A 21391-nucleotide genomic window follows, 5' to 3' on the forward strand; every position below is an offset into this window, starting at 1 on the left:
ACCTGATGTACTTGCTAATGCCAACATAGAGAGGGTAACAGGCAGGAACACAATGTACCTGTTTAGCTGTGATAACCCAAACTTAAAAAGTAGCTTTAGATATGCAAGGATCAAGCAATTTTTACAATTATAGAGTCCTGGCCACCAAGGAGTGAACTGATGAAGTCATATTGATTTCCAAAAAGTGGCAGTTGCAGAAGGCACTGAAATGGGAAAAGTACAGGCTGTGAAAACTTGGCTGTGTTTGGCAACCCTCTGTTCTGGCTCGGATCATTCGCTCAACCATGTGTCTCCAGATATGAATGTCATTTGCTGTGCGATATTTCAAAGATCAAAATTATTTAAAAGATTATTAATTTGAAATGAAATCTTTGAATTTTAATTTTAACATGGATTTAATGTGAAAAGGAGAAGTAGAAAGTTGTGCAACAATAAACAAGTGTTTAAGAGTGCAGGATAAATACAGTTTTACATTCATACAATATTGGACATACAGTATACAACCAATATAACCACAGCTACTGTTTGGTCAATGGGCAGCTTTATTGGTACTGCTGGGAATTAAGTCCCTAGCTAAAGGGAAACATAGTGACAGTTATTGACGCTAGATGGAGCTTTACTTATTTCTTCAACTAGTATTTTTCTCATACTGAAATATAACCAAGTGTATTCTGAATGGTTTTCTGTTTGTCAAAAGGCGTGCTCAGAAGTCTTCCCTGTATCATCATATGGTACAGGGAAGAGAAACCACAAACAGGAAACTGGCAGAACGAGGCATTCTGTGAGCTGGTCAACTCAGTGGGATTCCCTTGCTCTTCATAGGACCATAACTGTATCTCTCTCTTTAGTTGATGGATTAAAGCCTTGTTTAGTTCTCTCTTATTTTAGCTCTTGGACTGAGTACGCACTTGACCTTTTCTCTAACCTGTCTCTGCATTTTGCCTTGGCTCTTTTTCTCATACTGCTCCTCTCTCTCACTACTGTGGCCACAAAACCATAACAACTTCATGCTGTTCCTCCATCTCTCCGTTTCGCATTGGACTACTAACCTAGGAAGTACATGGATTGGCTGTCAACCTGCCAGAGTTGTAAAAGCCACTTTGAAATTACAGCTTTGCAAGCTAGTCAGAATAAGGTTGCTTCCTACAGCTGGGAGGGCTGGACACAGTGCTGCGTGCCTTTTCTGGACCTTCAAACTTGTCAAGATGAAGAGAATAAGTGAAGAGGACAGAAGAGTCAATGGAGATTAAATCTCAAAACATGAGGGGCAGCAATAAAAAACATTCAAAGGATGGGAAAAGGATTTAAAGGGTGAAGACTTTAAATATGCAACTCATTATAGCCAAATATGGCTTATAGTGCTCACAGTGACACTACATTAACCGAATTTTAATCAAGCTTCACAGCACGAAATTAAGTGATTAGTCATTTAGTTTATAAAATGTCAGACAATAAGTGCCCATCACAGCTCCCCATTGCCCAGAGCGATGTCTTACAATTATTTTGTGCAACCATGAAAAAGGTTATGTATTTAATTTACAATGATATGAAATAATGATAGGCAAGTTCCAACAGTCTATCGGTCTGCCCGGCACTTTGACACATCTCTGACTCCACAGCTGGTTGCCATATATGGTTTGTGAGCACAGGTTACATGTATAAGTAACAAATCTGGCAACCTCACTGTGACGACAAGACTCCAGGAAGTCACTGCATCCAGCTGTTGTTCGCTGTAAGAGTGGTTTTTGATCTTATTGTAAGTCAGAAATACAGTGAATTCGCATATTTCCCAAAATGTTGAACTCTTCCTTAGATGAAAGTGACCAACAACATGCTGTCCCCCCCAAAATGATGCAGAACCGAAACGAATAAGTTTGATGGAGAAAAAGAGGAAGACGAGGAGGTGGTAATATTAGCTAGCATTAGTGTTAGCATCCAAGCAGTTTGTAACCTGTGCTGTTTGTTTATTAGAAAATCACCTTGAGGGAAGTGCCCTTCGACTCAAACTATCCACTTCGTTTCATGATGCTGATGTGAGAAAACCATCTGTTACTTTATAGTCTCTTACTACCACACACTGTGAGTGATGGGGGGGGGGGGGGACAAAGTCAAATAGTTTAATCTGCTCGCCTCTCCATTGAAAGCACTGAGAAGTGTTTAGACTGCTGTCAAGAGGTTGAGAGAGCAGATGGCCAGAGACATACAGTACAGATGGCTAAAGATGAACTCTATGTGTGAGGCCAGTGTGTCTGAAAGAGGAACAAATAGAGATTCAGCAAATGATTCAGAGAAAAACCTGAAAATCAATTATGTAGAAAATGATGATGGAAGATTTCAGCAAATGATGCACAAAGGAAGAAAAAACAATTCAAAGCCAGAGCAAAGGCCCAGCACAGCTAAAGGCCCACAGGCCTACTTTATTTCCTGTATTCATCAAGATTATAACATAATGTCACCAGTACACATACTGACAAGCCTCCATATGTTACAATGTCTAATATGGCCTAAAGAGGGCTTTTTTCTTTTCTTAATGAGCAGCAACTAGCAGCAGAATTGTGGTCAACAACATGTCTGTTGCTTCATCACTACACATACGATAAGATGTCACCATTTGAGTTACAATTATGAAATCCTTAAGTAAAAGAAAGAGGTGAGAGAAATGTACACCTTGTGAAGTGAAAAGAAAATTACTAAGTGGAGAGATAGTATGATGACTAACTCCGTAAAATCACCCAGTATGTTTGTGTAATTGTTGTGTAAAGTTGAAGCTTTTCCTCTCCTAATTGCCAGTATACACTACCACTCTTTGTTCTTCGTTACTGTCTCTCTATCCACTTTGTTAGAATTTCTTGTGTTGCCTCTTTCTCATACAACCCACAGAATAAATGCCAGAATAAACAGTACAGACAGTATGAATAAAAGACCAAGATCTTGTGTTATAGGCTGCTAACTGTGTTCCCATATCCAAAGCTAAACCACACAGTCACGACCACATCCCACCATAATCACATTTTAATCTCCCTCAGAACATGACAAATGGATTACAGCTGAATTTATCCAGACCATGGATATGTTATATGAATCTAAAATAAATAGCCTTCTTCCTCTGTTGGGCTGCAGGCGAGTTCCCAGACTCCAGGCTATCACACAGAGACTCTACAGAGCTCAGAGCTTTTTTCCCCATCATAATAATGCCTGACTAACTACTGATAGTTGACCTCAGTTCCTTACTGTCAGTGCCCCTCATGCCCAATGATCCCATGAATCACACATCTGGGAATGAAGTATGGAAAACTGGACACTATTCTGTGTGTCTCTGGATGTTAACATATCCCGCCTTACTGGGGTACTATTAATAGAGGCGTACAATACAGTGAGACTGCTCAACTGAGGCATGCAATAAATTGGTCAATATTGTCACCTACAGTCATGGCCAAAAGTATGGGCAACCTCAACTTAATAATAACTTAAATCAATCGCCTCCTGTAATGGTCAATGAGTTTCTTACACCTCTGTACTGGAATTTGGACCATTCTTTGAGACTGAGATTTGATGGGTGCCTTCTCCCAACTGCTGTTCTGACATCTCTCCGCAGGTTCTCTAAGAGATTTAGATCTGGACTCATTGCTGGCCCCTTCCAACTCTCCCCTGCTTTGTCTAAAACCATTTTGGGTGCTTTTTGAAGTATGCTTTGGGTCATTGTCCTGCTGTAAGAGCCGTGACCTCTGACAGAGACCCAGCTTTCTGACACTGGGGAATACATTGTGCCCCAGAATTCTTTGGTAGTTTTCAGATTTCATAATGTTTTGTACACAGTTAAGACAACCAGTGCCCGAAGCATCAAAGCAACCCCAAAACATAATGAACCTCCACCATGTTTAACAGTAGGGACATTGTTTATTTTCTTTGAAGGCCTCATTGTGTTTTCTGAAAACAGAAGAATGATGTGCTTTATCAGAAAGCTCTATTTTAGTCTCAGAAGGATTATGGCTTTCTCAGGTTTTTGTTCACTGGGTCCTCCCTTTTCATTCAGATGGTGACAGTGCGAGCTGACACTGTTGTACCCTGTGTCTGCAGGTCAGCCTGAATTGGTTTAGAAGTTAATCAAAGTAGTAGTAGTAGTAGTAGTCAATTATGTGACAGACATGCAGGGGTGCCCCTATTTATGGCCATGACTGAAAATAGTGAAAAATGTGTGTTACATTTGTTTGGCCAACTCCAAACCAACCCCAAAAATATTAGTTTGAAATGTTATAAAACAGGAAAGCAGCACATTGTTGTGGTGTTATATGTTGTTGCTTTTGAGAAGCCAGCAACACCAGCAACTGTTGGGCACTTATGCTAATAAATGTATGAAATAACTGACTGGTGACCAAAATTGTTGTCGATTAATTTTCTGTCAACAGAATAAACTTAACCAAGTAATAGTTTCAGCAGTCATGTTATCACATTGCCAGATATCATTATGATTTTACCCTATATATGAGACAATGCTGGTGAGCGCTTTCATAAATATGAAATGCAAGTCAATAATCACAATCAATTGACATTTTGTCTCGCTGTTTGAATTATTGTAGTTCGTCTGGAATCTAATAGTAAAATGTTTGCACTATGGTGATTAACCTCAAAGGTTGCCGCAATGTAATGAAAAGTAGGTCTTTATAGCATAAACACTGCTTTTTGCTAAAAATCCAACAGTGATTTGGCTTTAGTGGATGTGTAACACTGTAACACAGTTATGCACATGTCAGTGATGATGCAAAATTATGATGATTCATGACTGTCTCAAATGCAAAATTGTTACCCACTGCAGAGTAAACTATTGCGTATTCATTATCTGGTGAATAGGTAAATGAGGGAGTGATTTTGGACATAGCGTCTCTCTATGTCAGTCAAAATATCTGATACAGGCACAGAAATAGTGACATGGATCTATTTGAGGTATAAGATCTACACCATCCCTTAACAATTCCTAATACATCTTAAAGGGGTGAAAGATGATCTAGTGACAGCTAAAGTATTCTTTCCCATCTTTGCCATCTCCTCTCCCTTAACCTTGACTTTTCTAAGAAGCAATAGTCAAAGAAAGACATTATAAGAAAGGGACAGAAAGAAGAAGATGCAGAGAGCGCAGTTAAGGAAGAGTGAACGTGACCGGGGACACAGTTTGTTTGTGTTTATGTGTGTAAGACAGACATTGGGGGTGCTGTATGAGGGTGCTGGCCACACATGTCACGTCAGGAGGCATGATTATCCACCAGGATTACATTTTAATCAATCTAAAGCACTAGTCCCTGTCTGCCAGTGTGTTAATCCCATCAAAGGAGGGCTCTTTCTGCCTGTCAGCTTATCCTCTTCCCATTCACCACCATGTTAAACACCCCCACAAAGCTGTATGTCAAGAGTCAACTGGGCTCTGGCGTGCCCCCCCACTCAGCATCACTGCATCCAATCCACCAACAATTCATTCAATTTCAAGAGGCTGCTGGGAGGATTTTCACACTGACGAGGCAAATTAATTGTGGCAATGAATTTTAATGTTAACATTGATAAGAAAAATTGCATTTATGTTTTTTTTGCCATTATTGGTGGCTGCCGTAGTGATTAGCTTCTTTATATTCATATAATGGCAGTTTAACCAAAGAAAGGAACCATCTATAGCACTGTTAAAACCATTAGTCAACTTATCAAAGATGTTTCCTTGGGCTCTGGGAAGATACAGTTTATAGATTAAATAGTAAAACTAAATAATTAATCAGAAAAACAATAGACAGATTTAATCAATACTGAAAATATTTAGTAATTGCTGCCCAAATCCAAAGGCCTCGACTATCTGCTATAGTTGTGTGTGAAAGAGAGAGTGCACATGTGCAAACAAACAAACAAAAATATGCAAAATGTGTATTCATGCTCTTACTCACATTCAGTAATATGCATGCAACCACCTACCCACCCACACACACGGACACACACTGTAAAATCTAAAATGCACTGTCACGGTTCCTTGGTAACTGACTTATCCTGGTTATTTTTGAGGTACACACACACACACACACACACACACACACACAGAGAGAGAGAGAATTGGTTCTGAACGAGGCACATCTTTTACAATCCAAAATTCTTATGATTTAGCCAACACATTAATTTCATCAGGAAGTGGAACATTAATTGCCTATAGCACTGAATGCAACACACAGGAACAGGTGCATTCAGTTCAATCCAGTTCAACACACACACACACACACACACACACTCTCTACATTAGGACTGTCTATGTGGACTGTCCATGTGTGTTTATGATCTGGACGCATTGGCCATAACCCCACTCTGGAGTCTTTCATCACTTCTCTCCCAGCCTCACTCTCACACAGCCCTGATGAATGGATGGATAGCAAGAGGGTGGGAGTGCAGAGAGAAAGAGTTGAAAGGAAGAGAGAGGAAAAGAGAAGTCACTGGGGGACAGAGGTACATAAAAAGGAAGACACATAACTTACAAGCATTCAGGATAAAAATAACCCAAGAGGCAGGAAGAGATAGAAAATCTTGTTTTTTTTCCCTGCAGACATTTCTCCATCTATTTGTGCATGCAATGCATGTATGTGAGCATGCATGGTATTAAAGCTCAGAGGGAGCATGTGGGAGAGAATCATGTTTTCAGAAGAGAGATGAAACACAAACACACTCATTCGTATACACTGCCTCATAATACATGAGGATACAACTAACTATAAATCTACCAGATAAAAGAAACACAGGTACAGGTTGTCTAGATAGCCTATATCTTTTCACAGTAAACAAACAGATGGCCACCAACGATGATATGCCAGATAAGTGTGCAAAACATCAAGACACTCAGATAACGAGACGACAGGATTGGACCAAACGGACATACTAAACATTACCCATCTGCTTGATCTGCTGACAAATTGGGTTTGTTACACAGGATAGTTATTTCTCTCCATATTAAACCACAGTTGGCACAACCGTCTTAACTAAAATGGTTTAGGACAAATCTGGGGCTCTGGGTTGTGGCCAAACTGCCGCATTGCATAGAGAGGTCTGAAGCGGCTTAGTCAGCTGCATACAATGCACAGCAGTGTCATCATTGACACAGAAAAACAAAGCGTCAGTGGGTCACTATTGGTTTGTGTTTGTGCCACAATGCAGGCTGGCAAAGCATGTGTTGGCTTTAACTATCTACAGGGAGACAGCATGACCACACAGCAGGAACAAACTGTGATGTACTCAGGCCTGATGGTACTAACAGCCATTTTTCTTGTTTTTAACAATTCTTCCCGTTTTTCTGTTGACAGGTGCAATATAGCCTACGGTGCAGTCTGTGTTTGGATAGTGACATTTTTTATTGTATTGGCTCAGTGGATTCAAAAGGGAACAATGGCTGATTTTTCCTTGCCCTTGTACACATTTTTATCCATCATGTCCGACACCATTCACCCACATATGAATGTAAACACTCAAATTAAAGCCAAAAGTTGACGTCACTGTAATGACTTAATTTCAAATGTACAGAGCCATAGTGTTGCCAACTTTGTTACCATGAAATAAGGGACAAAAAGTGGAATGCTGCAGTTTGTCAAAATGATAGCTAATCTCTAAATTAAATATTTGGTAGGTTTAATAATAGTTTATTTACAGCAGGCACCTTTAAGACATTAATTGAACCACTACCTGTTACCTTTACTATTTGTCTAATACAAAAACCATGTGACTCTTGCACTGGAGGTTACAAAAGGTTATCTCCGTCATGTACATATGACAAACTAAAAAGAACATGGCTACTTGTGATGTGTGATGTGTGTGTGTGTGTTTTATTTCCAGTTCATGCCTTTTCAGGCATTTCATCAGAACTTGATGAATACCATTTGCAGTTTCATCACTATCTTCATAAAAGTCAAGTAACTTGCACCGCACTCCGTCAGACACAGAAGAATATCTCACACACACTGGAAACAGTTTCCCTTGTTTGAGGCGTCTGTGGCAACAGAGTAAAACACAGACTTACCTTCAGTCGGGGAGAGATCTTTCATGATATCCTGCACAGTCTTTGGTCCTAAAAAATTCAGTGTGATCATCTTAGCTTTCATTCTTACCAAGTGCATCTTCTTCACAGCTTTTGAGTCATGAAACAACGCACCGTTTAGTTTAAGAAGACAGTCGGTGCTGTTACACTGTCAAGTGCTGTTACATTGTCAAGTGTCGTGATCAGCACTGCTGCTGTTGTATCAGTCAGTGATTAGATCAGCGTAGTAGTCCAAAAACGGGACAAGAGAAGTCATGTATGGGACAAATCAATTAGGCCTAATATAAGGGACATCCCGGTTAATACGGGACAGTTGGCAACCCTACAGAGCCAACACAACAAAAGTTTGTCACTGTCCAAATACTCCCAGATGGCACTGTGCACTGTGGAGTACCCATACTGTGAAACAAGACTACAGAGTCTAAAGTCATGCTAGCTGCTCTCTGAAGCTTTGCTTGAGCACAGTGGTGCTTTGAGCCATATGCTAATGTCAGCATGCTAACATGATGACAACGGCAATGTTAACATGCTCATGTTTTAGTACAATTATTACCACGTTCACCATCGTAGTTCACCGTGTTAGCATAGTAATATTCATCTTCTGGGGACAATGAATGTCTGTATAAAATTTCAAAGCAGTTGATCTACCAACATTGCCTTCCCCAGAGCCAGACTGCTTGCACACCTAAAAACATCAGTGTAATGAGTAAAATGGAATAAAACAAATGTAATAATATGAATACAGAAACATGCCCTCAACTAAATCCATCCAAAACAAGACACAAAACCCAAAAGTAATAACTTTGCAATTGTATTGTCTTGAAATGCTGATATGTCAGCATACACAGTACGGCACATTCCTCAAAGGTTGCAACCACCAAACTACATTCAGAGCTAGATACTGATTGTGTATTTGGAGACTGCTCCTTTCTGTTGCGCTTCTATTACATGCATCCGTACACACTATGAAACTGCAGTTGTAAGTAGATCTGTACCCCTGCCACGAAAATCTGAAACACTGAATGTGTTTGATAGTTAAAATAATTCAATAATAAGCTGACCAAGCAGGCTAATTTGAACAGGAAGCCTTCTCTGTCCATTGTAAATGTGCGTCACAGATCGTAGTTGTGAGAAAACTAATTTACTCTGAGGCTTGGTCAGGGCTCAGATGAGAGTTTCTTTAAGACGCTAATGTTGCTAAGGAAATATGATTGAAGTGCGAGGAAACATACTCCAAAGAGTGAGCGTAGTGGTGCTCCCAAAACCCTCATTTAAGATGCCAAATATATCAGGGATGCAGATTCTGCTCTGTGACTCGCTCACCTCCAACCCACCACTTCTGTTTCCTCTCATCTTCTTCCCCTGTTGCTTTTTTTCTTCCCCTTTCTGTCCTTAATGTTTCTCTCTTCCTCTTTCCCTTCCTCCAGCTCTTCATCTGATTTTCTGGATACAAAAAGAGATGCCTCAGTGTTTCCGGAACCCATTGCTGACTTATGGAAATATCTGATTGGGAGGCAGACATACGGGCAGGAAGATAGATGGTGGGTAAAACATGGCCTCTGGAATGCTCTGCTGGCATTTGCTCTCTTCTTCTCTTACTCATTCATTCCTTTAATGTCTCTCTGCCAGGCATTGCTATAGCTGACATGGCAGAGGTGAGCTGAAAGAAGGTCTCTGTCTCCCTCCTCCTATCATCCCTCTATTCAATCCTTGCTTTTTATTTGTCCCCAACATCCCTGTTTTCATCTATTCCCCTCAAATCACTCCTCTCCTCCTCTATTCATTAATTTCTTCATCCTTAAAATCCAAAAGCCCAATATTATCCATTTCCATGTCTCCTTTCTCATCGCTGCATACAGTAAACACACCACAGGATCCTATCTGTCTAGTAAAATGCTTTCTAGCAGCAGGATGAAAGGCATGCAGCGCTGACTCGAAATCAGGGGCTATCTGTTATCTGATTGGCTGACATAGAGAGCTGTCTGTGGATTTTAGTTACCGGGGAGAACAGGGAGATAATGGCACCTTGTCAGCAAATTCTGGAGCTGCAGGGGCCAGAGGAAGATAGATACAGATAGCATGGCCAGTCATGTAGATGTTTTGTCGCAGTTTTTGCATATTTGGTCAAGAGATATGTATTATTTTTGTCTTAATTCTTCATAACGACAATCTAGGAATCATCTTGTGAACAGTGTGCCCAGGCTCTGCAAACATCACTGCGAGGCATGGCAAGAAAAAATAATAAATCAATGAAAGTATAAACACATACTGTATGTAAACACATACATAAACTTTCTCTCCAAACATGCATTGAAGGGCAACACTCTTGTTTATTATAATCTATTAAAAAGAGTTTTTCTTGGGATTTCTTACTGAAATAATTTGCTTTCTCCTTGAGTCATGATTGTTGTAATCAAACTGCCACTGTCCAACAACTTGATCCACAAATGGATGGATTTCGAAACCAACATTGTTTAGAGGGTTCTGTGCTAAATCGGTTTTAGGCAGAGAGAATAACAGGTTTACAGGAAGAAGCCCATAAGAAGCCAACTTTCAAACCATGGTACTAAGTCCTTCAGGAAGCATAGTAGGAACAAAATAATACAAGGTAGATAATAAAACAGTGTTATTGAACATACAGCATGGACTAGGTGCATCACATAACTATGTGTCATATAAACCACTTAGCCAGTCCTTAACAATCTAATCTTTCCAAAATTGCATTCACTGAAATAGGGATCTTCAAATGTACCATTCTTTCCCATTACACTAATTTGTTGTACTGTCGAAAAAATTAAAAAACAATATATTTAACAGGAGTTCTGCGACATAAGATATTTCAGTTCAGGGACTAGATTTCAAAATGAAGAATGGCCTCAAAGGCTAGGCCCTGATTGACAGAAAACCTCCCTGATGATACAATCCTGCTGATTGGAGTCATTCATGGTGGGTGTGCCAGTTCAAGTGCTGCAATCTAGTCTGATTGTGTCACAGTGACACCTGCACTTTTCCTCTCTCCCTCCTCTTATGCCTCTGCCTCATTCTTTTTTGGAGTCTTTGAGTGGTTCTCAAGTCTCTTAATTGAATTCATGTTTCCCTCACTTGCATCTTGTCCTTGCGTCTTAGTCCCGCCCACCTGCAATGCATGGAGAGATGCAAGGAAACCAAGCCAGGAGAGAAGGAACGAGGAAAGAGGAAATATGTCCTTTCCTGAAGCTTCACGTGAAGCAACGTCCATTTTTGATGACGGTGGCAGCTGATCACAGCTAGATCAGCTGTCAGTTGGCTCTAACAGCTGTAGAGACTTTTGATGGAGTTTGTGTCTGAACACATGTGCACTGTTGGTACTAATAAAGTCACAGTTATCAGTGCAGAGCAGCATGATTTTCTCTGTAGCTGTTACCTGTTTAACAAACACCTGCACATGAATAGTTATAGGTTACTGTAGGCCTATGTCCAGCTCAGAGGCACCGGATCATTTCTACTGGGACAATGCTTATATTATCTGCATTTAAATTTATTGATTCTGATTGTGAATTCGTTATTGAATAAACCAGAATATGATCATGAGTGTGTGTCCTTGGAGTGCAAATAAGAGCTTTGGGATGGTCTGCAAGATGGTGGGCTGGAACAACTTCTGGTTCAAGCAAGGATCGAGGAGCGAGGAAACTTGAGAAGCACCCTCTGTAGTTGAGTGCTAAGTAGTCCGGGGCCACCTCCTTCAAAGGATGCACAGTGGATTTGGGGATTCTAAGGGCTGTAAGGATGCATCAGAGGCCACAATTTTTAAAAATTGGTCGGAAGGGGACAGACGTTGTCAATCCGTTTTGATGTAGTCATTCTTGAAATGCACATCAAAGGAAGCAGGTCCTGATTTAGGATGCAGCTATAGATATAGTTTTGCCAAATTGTCTAATTTGCCTAATGTTGCTATAGTGGCAGTTTTCTTTTGATTTTAAACTATTTCTGTATCTGTATGCCTGCCTTTTACCTGTTACCTGCCAGCTGTGTATGTTTTGCCTGCCAAGTCTGCTCTGTTTGTTTGCCTGATCCTACATGCCTGTTATTGAGTGTTACCCTCCATAAACTGTATTTGGATTCTAGTACCTATTGCCAGAAAAACCCAGTTGAGAGCTAATGTGCCTTCATATCTAGAAGCACACAAAATTCATTATGTTTGTCCACAGAAAGACATATGCAGTGTATCACAAAAATGTATTTAACACACTTTTTAATGGTCTTATTTCTGCCATTTTTTGCTTGTTAAGCATATTTTTACACTATCTGGCTGACTTTCACTTGTTGGCTGTAACTAAACATTCAGTCAGAACGCACTCCAGTATTGGCCACAACTGTATATAAGAAAACACTGGGCAAACACTTTGAAATACTGAAATGTCCACCTGTTCCCTGGTGAGAAATTAGTGTTTTAGCAGCACCAATAGGAAGCTGTGAGAAACTGAAATGCACAACACACATCACAGGTGGAGGAGCAGACGGGGTTCAGGGCTCATTAAATTCCAGTCAGGCAGCAGCTCCGCTGAGGCCAAACACTCTGCAACTCACACGAAAAAGGTTCTGACTGAGACACACACACACACACACACACACACCCTGAAACGCATAACCTGCTAGTATACAAGCTTGTGTGTGTGTTGTGTGTGTGTGTGTGTGTACTGCATACTTGTGCAGTGTAATTTCACTCTCTCACACCACAAGTGCACCGACAGCAGTCATATGCAGCAGTGAGCATGCATCACTCTGTTGATCTACATTTCTACATTCCTGAGCTTCATGCAACCCATTAGTGAAAGCTATCTCACCACAGTTAGTTTGAAAGATGGGAAGAACATCAAACAAGCTTTGGGTGCACACAGACACACACACACACACACACACACACACACACACACACACACACACACACACACACACACAATTGAACTCTCTTACACTGAAAGATCTTTTCTCTCCCCTCTTCTCTGTTGATCTCAGTCATCTCTTCACTTTTTTCTTCCTTTTCATCTTTGTTTCATACCTGCCATTCTTATGCTCTTCTATACTTCCATCACTTCAAATGTGTGTGCTTTAACATTTGAGAAAGCAATGACTACCTTAGAAACGACAGAGGTGTTTGTGTGTGTGTGTGTGTGTGTGTGTGTGTGTGTGTGTGTGTTAAAGAGAAAGAGAGAGAGTGCCGATTCTTTTCTCTTTGGCTTGCAAATGGGAGTTATAAAACTTTCATCAGAAAAAATGAGTTGTCAGATTGAGAAAGCATGTGTTGTGGTTGTCCTGGGAATGAGGTTGGATGTTTGGAGTAAGAGACAAACACAAAAACCACCACTCAGTACTCACAGCTGCACAGAGGCCCCGACACACAAGCACACATGAATGAAACAATACTCAAAGGCAGTTCCATCAATCCATCCATCCATCCATCGTCAACCGCTTATCCTGCGCACAAGGTCGCAGGGGGCTGGAGACTATCCCAGCTGACATCGGGCGATACAGGGTACACACTGGACAGGTCGCCAGTCCATCGCAGGGCATGAAGTTTGAATACATTTTGTTAATTAATGATACCTTCAGTAACAAAACAGAGGGTAAAGAAGACACTGAAAACAACTTAAAAATCTGCGCACACACACACACACACACACACACACACACACACACACAACAAAAAGACACACACATAGACATGTCTACATCTGCAATTCTACTCTACTATTATGCTGCTGTTTCTCTATTTGCCAAGAGGTAGCACAAGTCTGCGGACACTGCAGCTCTGCAGCTCGGTGATATTGGTTGTGCCTGGTTTGTGGTGCTAGCTAAAGATGATTCTGTCTTCAGTATTTGAATTCTGTTTGTTCTCTTTGTGTGTTTCTCACACCTGAGAAATATGTCTTAGGACATCTTTGACTTGATCCACCAGCCTCTTAAAGGATGCCACTTGTTCCTCTCACCAAGTCCATCTATGCAATTTTCCATCAGCATTTATGATGCTAACCACAAGTGACTTGTTGGTCATTTATCAGCCAGAATTAGCTATTGTTAAATTGAAATCAATCATAAAAATTGTTTTTGATTAATTTTATATTGATCAACTAACCTATAAATTGACTAATACTAACCATAATATATCTCCTCTACTCTTTTACTTTTAGTCAGTCTATTTAAGAAATACAGTCTTAACTTTGTGACCAGTCTACAGAAAAGACAGCAGCATTCTAATATGTGGGGGAGCCAGAAAGTAAACCTGTGATTTATTTTTGACGCGACCCAACATTTTGAAAACCACTGACTTGGTGTGATATAGCAGTTAGTTCCCATAGACTTCCCACTATTGTCTAGCGGGTACAGTGGCAATCACAGTCCTCTATACTCTAACATAGTTGCGGTTTACCCACAATCTCTCCTTGTTACTTGAGCTATCAGCAAGAGCAACAGTGCTCACTGTGCTCACTGAGTATGTAGGTGTGTATGAGTTTTTGTGCAGTTCAGCCAGCGAGCTCTCATGGACAGGACTTACAATGTGGATGCAGAGTATGCGCCGTGTTGATAATTGACCCCCTGTAAGGATACATTAAGTACAGCACATTGGAGAAAGTGGGAAATGCTGTAATGCTGACCAGCAGCGGAAGAACTAACAGCAGTGTTTGCAAACTGAGCAGGAAGGCAGCATGGGAAAAGATCACAGCAAAAGAGTGAGCATAAATAGAACTTCTTACTGCAAATATATATTGTGTTTCAGTAAGTAAAGTATGTTAGGTTGATGTATGTTATATTGAGTTTAGAAGTGGAACTTAAGTGGTCTGCCAAGAAGACAATACTTCCACGACCTTCACAAGAAGAACATCACACTGTATCCACATATACAGTATTTATACACTCACAAATATCTTAAATATTAAAATTTACACTCAGAAAGCCAAAGGTTATTTCAGGCTCAAAACACACAACTGCCTCCCACAAACACACACACCTACATACACACTCAATAAGTCTTTGCCTTTTCGCAGGGAGTGGTCACTTCCAGCAACACTCAGAGAGGAAGTCCCTGCCTCCTGCAGCCAATTGCAAAAGAGCATTTAACGTCGAAGGTTCCATTACGGAAGTCACATGTTCCCCTCTGCACTCTCAACTCCTCTCACGACAGATTCTGTTTTTTCCTGCCTGTCAATGCCAGGAACCCATTAAGGAGCAGTGGTGGGGATACAACGTAGGGAAACAATGTAAGGATGAATCCAGCCATTGTTCCTCAGCACTGCTCCTTGAAAAATGTCCGGTTGTGGTAATTTATTTCTGGCTGAGCTGCAGTACAGGTCCTTGTTTCAAATTTTACCTGAAAACCTGACTGTATTAATTATTGCTCTGATCCTGACTCACTTAAAACTGCATCCCAGGGTTTATCATGTTATAGCTTACTGACTACAAATCACAAATACAGTCTGAGGTAGGTAGGTTTAAGAAGCAAGTGGATACTGTAGATAATCCATTACTGTGAATATTTAGTAATGTTACCATCTCATGGTAAGGCAGATTTGAGAGTTTCTTTATTTATTGGTACATGTCATTTTGTTAAATGCACCAAAAAATACTGTAAAATGGTAACTGTTTTAATGATTTTAATTTCCCTCTGTTCCTTTCAGTTTGAAACCTTTTCACAAGGACATGTCCACAGCAATCCCTATTGTTTACAATGTAATGATAAAGATGAATAAGGAGATAATGAAATACTTTGCTTGCTTTGGAAAATGGTAGCAGAGCTGTGATAAAACACTAATAGAGTATTTTAAAAGGTGAAAAGATCTGAGTGTGTAGTTTTGCTAGAAAGTGAAAACCAGGCCTATGCCCCTCACCCAACCAGGGAAAGAACAAGGGAAAGACTCACAGCTTGTATTGTTCCTTTGATTGCCAAAGTTCCCCTCGGCGATGAACTGCAGCCCACCTCAGTGACCCTTGTCCAGCTAAACTCACCCACTCACACATCCATCAAGGAAACTCCAAAGAAACACATTGTTGAGCTCAGAAACAATGCAGATCTACACACAGCATAACCCACTGTTTTCCAAAGATTGATTTCCAAGGGTATGTCACAAGAAGATATTACATGCTGTTAATCTTTGGGATGTTCAGAGACTGTGTAGGTAGCCCTTTTTATTCTGACAAGGGGTGAATCAGATACAGATGTCACACAAGAAATAAAGCACGATCTTCCCAAAGACTACTGTCACATAGAGCAATATCTCTCATAGGTTACATTATGTCCTCCATCAATAACAACAAAATATCAGAAATTATATTTTGAAGAATCCGAGGCTGATTTTGATCACCAAAATATAGGGCTTTATTCACTAGAAGCCACACAATGTCCTAACCAGCAGTAGTTGAAGGGGTGATGCTGATCAATAGGACTATATTTTGCCCTCTAGCCCAACACAACTATATATTTGATGACAGCTGCATTGTTTTCTATAAATTCCAATGCCACTCAAAATACTATAAGAGAGGACATTGCCATTGTCAGTACTCAGCTCTTTTTGTGTTACTATTTTCTAGCAAGTAAATAAAAAAACAGGAGTGTACAATATAAGGGTATACCATCACAAAGGAGCAGTTTAGATGACTAGAACGGCAAATAAATACATTTTAACCCATACAGTAGAAATGTGGACATATAAAGTGGTGTGTTGTAATGTGTCATGTCATGAGTCACAAACTAAATGACTCAAACTAGTTTGCCAACAAAACCAAACCGATAGTTCAATTGGGGTTAAATGTCAGTAGGAAGACTATTCTGTGTACAGACCTTAGCCAGCTGATATTCCTTTGAACATAAAATGTGCTTTCAGGGCAAAGAAATAAATCTGCCTACCTTTGCAATGACTTCAGTGCTGGCTGGCAACTTTCCAAAAATGAGCTTTATAACACATCTGAAATAAAGTAAACGAACACTGGATTGATATAAGAATGAAATATTAGTTCTAAATATATTCACTAATAATAATCTCACTACTTCCCTACCTGAAGAAACCATCTGAGAACAACAGAGTAACTTTATCTGAAATGCTGCAAAGTCCCACTGTTTTTTTTTCCTAAAGTGGTGCAGTATGTGGGAAGCTGTGGTTTGCAGAGCATATGTGCTGGAGGCACAAAATACACACACCTCTGGCCCTGTGTGAACTCACCCTTCTGCAGACACTGATAGGAAGGAATACACCTCTAGCTTTAGGATACCAACATGGAGCTGTGAAAGCATGGCACAGCTGAGGAACAGTATGTCAACAGAGAATGAGATTAGTAGTGCTATCCCTAGGCGTTCGCTCAGCTGGTCTGTGTGTGTGTGAGCATGCTGACTCCTGGCTCTCATGTATCTGTGTGTATTCTCAGCGAGGGGTTTTTGGCTTCTTTGACTGACAGAGAGTTTAGGGAGTCCCTCTCCCTCCCACAGCACAGCTAAGAAGCCCTAAAGCTCCTTAGCTCAAACACTGCCACTTGTTTGATGAAAGAATATCTTCTTTTCTTTTTTTACTAAAAATACTGTGGAGATAAAACAATAAATAAATTCCAACCTGTGTCGCCTTGCATGGCTCAATCTCAAGCACACATGCAAGGAAGTGTTTTTTAAAGCTCACGCACAAGCACAGATTTTTTCTTTTTCTAGCTTTGTTTTGTCTTTGTAATGGATTATTTGGTTCTGAACATCTGAATCTCATTAAGCAATCAACTTAGCACACACCTTTGTGTACAGACACACTCATGTTGTGTGGGCCAACAAAAGCATTTACAGGTTCAGAGAAGCCTGAGGAGGAGTTAGTAGACGTTAAAGCCTGGAGAAGATGAACCAGATAGAAGCACCAGGCACTCGGCCAGTCCAGACAGAGCACAGACTGGCATCGACTGGCCCCAGCCAACTTTACACACACACACACACACACACACACACCATCCACATTACTGCCCATCTCAGTTCTCGCTTAGTGAGAAAACAACCTGCAGCACACTGCTCTAGACATGCCAGACACACACCCACATCGATACCATGTTTGTGTGAAGGAATCGTGTCATGTGCCTAGTGGTTTGCTATGTGTTGTTTAGCTAACAGCTATCTTGACAAATACAAAATTACCATCGTGACCATCACGCAAACACGCACAAAACACGACCAGAGAAGTGTGTGTTTATTCAGTGTGTGTGGTGATGAGGGTAGAAAGGCATAGCATGTTTAGCTGTTCGGAGTGAAGCAAGTGCTTCTGTGCTTTGCTCTGTAAAAGAGCAGCCATCCCAAGATGCTCACTGGAGTGGCTACAGATTCTGGGTGGGCCCAGAGCATGTGTTTCTGTTTCTGTGCTTCAATACACTTTCCATCAGATTAAGCTGCTAAGACTTTCCTATACAGTTGTACCTTAGGCTTGGTCCCTAATGGTCTGGTCCACCAGCTTAGTTTAGCATGTCAGCATGCTAACATTTGCTAATTAGCAATAAACAGAAAGTACAACTGAGGATAATGATTAGTGTTACGGAAGTGGTTTGATTACAAAAGATCAGATGAACAACAAACCACGGTAATTTGTAATAAGTGCAAGAAGACTGTAACAATGGAAGAGGGCAATACAACAAACATTTTTCACCACCTCAAGCAGAAGCAAAACTAGTTTAGAGTTTAAGGGGAGTCAAAAATCCCTCGAGGAGAGCTAAATAGCTATTGTGTCCTGAACCAAAAATATTTTTCAGTTTTACCGTCAAGAATATCTTTGTTGCAGAAATAACCTGATGTAATAATATTTTAGGGCCATATCACCCACCCCTAAACCAAAGTATTCGACAAATAAATATCTTGACCTGAATATGAGGATGAAGGATATGTCCAGGGATCACCGAAGTTTTTACAATTCATCCTTTGGGGACATAAATGTCATTAACAAATTGTATGGCAATCCATCCAATAGCTGCCGAAAGGAAAACACCGACCGACACTGCCATCCCTGGAGCCACTTTTCCGTTCAAAACAAATGTATTATTTTAAAGTGGCCAATGCAGTGCAAACCTACAAACTATGCTCTTAACTTAATAACTTAAAAGATTACAAGCTCTTCTATGTGTTTAGCAAATTCTATGAGACTTGGGATTATAAAACCCTGTTAGATCTCTGGGATAACCTTAAAAATTCATGGGCAGCGAGCTACAAAAAAAGGCGGTTTTGCTTATTTTCATTTCCTGAAAAGTTGACATTTCACAGATTCATCAGACAGTGTCTATTTGCAAATCACACATCATGGCATCGTTACAGCAAATGCCTGTAACAGCCACCAGCATGTGAGCTGGTATGACTCACCTCTCTGTACCTCCAAGGAAATCACACTGACACACACACACACACATACACACACACACACACACTCTCAGTACAGGACTGTGCACTAATGCGGGTCAGCCACATCTCGGAGGACAGCGTGTGTGTTTGTGTGTGTGTGTGTGAATAACGATGTGCCCTTTAACCTGAGCAAGGATGGAAAGTTCTTAATGTCAGTGAAAGCAGCATAAAACACACACACCCACAATGTGACACCCTGTAAACATGCCCCATGTAACAGGAACGCTTTGCCTATTTAATGTTGTGTAGCTGCGGTTCACCAGCCAACCATGGCCAATTTTCTGTGGCAGGCAAGCAGAGCAGTGACCAAGACTAACTGAATACATGCAGACCATAAAAGAGCAGAGATAGAGAGAGACAGGGAGGTTTTGCATTAGAGAGAGGTAGAGGTAGAAAATTAGGGACAGCAAGCTAAGCAAAGATGCAGAGTGAAAGCATGCAGATCACTAAGAAGCATCCATGCAAAAGTTGCATATATGATCGCTCTAAACAACAGTCATTGTATGCTATTTCTTCTCCGCTCAATCCACTGCCTGTTTCACATACTTTTTACTGTATACACATGTGTATGTGCACATTACAAGCTCCAGATGAAAAACATTAGTCAGGCCAGACGGGAATTTTACTGAAATCTGGCCCGGCTAACAAAAATGCTACAGAAAAGGGATCAAATGGTATAGAGAGACATAAAAGACAAACAGACAGAGGGAGAGAAATTCCCTTGTTGGCACGTTTGTACATATGCACACAAATATGTGCGTGCAAGACCTCGCAGAGAACGAAAGATTATAAAAGTTGGAGTCATCGCAGTTCCAAAAATGTCTTTAACATGAACAGAGGCAGAACTTAGGCAAAAAGAAAATGAAGACAGAAAAGAATATGGAAACTAAAGCACCAGATAGTAGCAAATAAATAGGAAAAATAAAAACAAAGATGGATGAATATGATAACTCAATAAGGAGGGGAGGAACTAAATGATCAGATGGGAAGGGGGAGAATGAGAGCAAAACAGTAAAATAAAGAGAAAGAAATAGAAGAAAGTGCAACCCACATCTATCCTTCCCTTACCTCTGTAGCTGCGTGTGGTATCCTTTGGGACAAACAACGTAGTGGAGAGAAAACTTCAGCTTCAACAGCGCTTCTACAGATCTGTGCTTTCTAACTCTTTCCAAGGTAATGTACATATATCTGTGTCTATCAGCTCAAATGAAAACTCTTCAGTCCACTAGCACAGTATTCTGTCTACCTGCGTGGGGTTTTTTTTGTGTATCCTAGATGGTGATGAATAGCAGTGAGTGAAAGGAGACTACTACGCTAGAGGGCAGACAGACTGGCTGAAACAGGAGAGCAGGGAGAGTAGAGAGCAGACTGAGTAGGATGTAAGACTTACTGCTTCCTAACATCAGAGCGGCTGGGCTGGATACACCCACCTACTCAGCGTGCATCAAATGGGAGTCGCTCAGATGCTCTAAAATATGCAGAGAGAGAGAGAGAGAAATCCTATGTGCGTCCTAAGATCTGATTTGATATATGCGCACATATGCATGCGATGTTATGCACACCTACAAACACTCATACAGGATCTAATTACACCCTCCCAACCCTTTTTATTCACACACATATGCACTCACACACAAAACTACTCTCTCGACTGAGCAGAGCCTGCGTGAGATGTCTGCTGGGGCTTTCAGTAAAGTAGTAAATAAACTACCTAAAGGGAGAGCAAAGCAATAACAGCCTCCATGGCAAAAACAGCCTGCAATGAGTTTAATTTAGTGTTCACAGTAAGTTGAGTCTGTTGATTAATCCTGTGGTTCCCAACCTGTGGGTCCAGACCCCCAAGGGGTCTCAAGATAAATCTGAACGATGAGTGACATACTGAATATTTTCAACTTTTTAGTTTTCTGACTTCTGGGAACAAGAATGTAAACAAACAATGGCTTTCAAGAGGTGTGTATGATATTGGCTAT

General features: G+C 40.7%; 1 protein-coding gene across 3 annotated transcripts in view; it reads right to left on the bottom strand.

Annotated features, from left to right (window-relative positions):
• Positions 1–21391, bottom strand: part of kank4 (KN motif and ankyrin repeat domains 4) — a 76958-nt gene that overhangs the window by 53506 nt on the left and 2061 nt on the right. Inside the window, exon 2 of one of the 3 annotated variants that reach the window (XM_046049031.1) lies at positions 16923–16980. The gene's annotated coding sequence lies outside the window, so the exon portion shown is untranslated. Of the gene's footprint in view, positions 1–8026; positions 8081–16922; positions 16981–20489; positions 20741–21391 lie in introns of those variants that run through there. The other 2 variants (XM_046049032.1, XM_046049033.1) reach the window with 2 other exon arrangements.

Source organism: Micropterus dolomieu, linkage group LG05 (assembly GCF_021292245.1).
Source record: "Micropterus dolomieu isolate WLL.071019.BEF.003 ecotype Adirondacks linkage group LG05, ASM2129224v1, whole genome shotgun sequence".
Taxonomy (NCBI): domain Eukaryota; kingdom Metazoa; phylum Chordata; class Actinopteri; order Centrarchiformes; family Centrarchidae; genus Micropterus; species Micropterus dolomieu.